Here is a 738-nt window from a genome sequence, read left to right as displayed (position 1 = left end):
CTTCGCGCACGTAAACTGATGATGGCCACTTTGACAGGCGGTTTCAAATATGACTAACCAGTGTCAAAACTGACAGTGGTTTTGGCGTATTTTTCAAAAAAAAATTGGGTGAAACTGAGGAATTTATTTTTGCAAAGAACATGGTATTATACTGAATATTATTCAGTGTGCAAAGTTTGGGGCAAGCTGCCGAACGGACATACAGAAAAAATATTCAGATAGGCGTGCAATATGCCAATTTCAAAGATCAATATTCAAGTATATATGGTTTGATAAAAGGCACATAGGCATTGAAACGAATCTGTTTTTCGTTAATCTATATTTAAGAAGTTATTTTTCTTATTCTGGCGAGAAGTGTGTGTTTCTTGGTGTCTATGAAACACCTATGAGAAATAGGTTGTATTGATAAAATTGTGGAAATAGACGAAAGCAAATTCGGACGGCTTGGGAGGGGGGGGGGGGTCCGGCGGTCTTATAAATCGTGCGTTAGAATGTGCCTGTTCGTTCGATCGAGCCCGCAACGCCGATTCGAATCTTCTGCGAACGATTCTTGGCTCGGGTTTTTCATTTTTCTACTTTCTTCATCATTTAAATTACGATTCTTGGCCCGGTTTTTTCATTTTTTCCACTTTCTTTATCATTTCAATTACGATTCTTAGCTCGGGTTTCTATTTTTTCCACTTCATGTAACTTTTTTTTTATTGCCATTTATTAGCAATCTCCTCTATATTCACATAC

This window comes from Penaeus monodon, chromosome 30, assembly GCF_015228065.2.
Source record: "Penaeus monodon isolate SGIC_2016 chromosome 30, NSTDA_Pmon_1, whole genome shotgun sequence".
NCBI classification, from domain to species: domain Eukaryota; kingdom Metazoa; phylum Arthropoda; class Malacostraca; order Decapoda; family Penaeidae; genus Penaeus; species Penaeus monodon.
The sequence above is the reverse complement of the archived record's forward strand: the minus strand, read 5'-3'. Positions refer to the sequence as shown.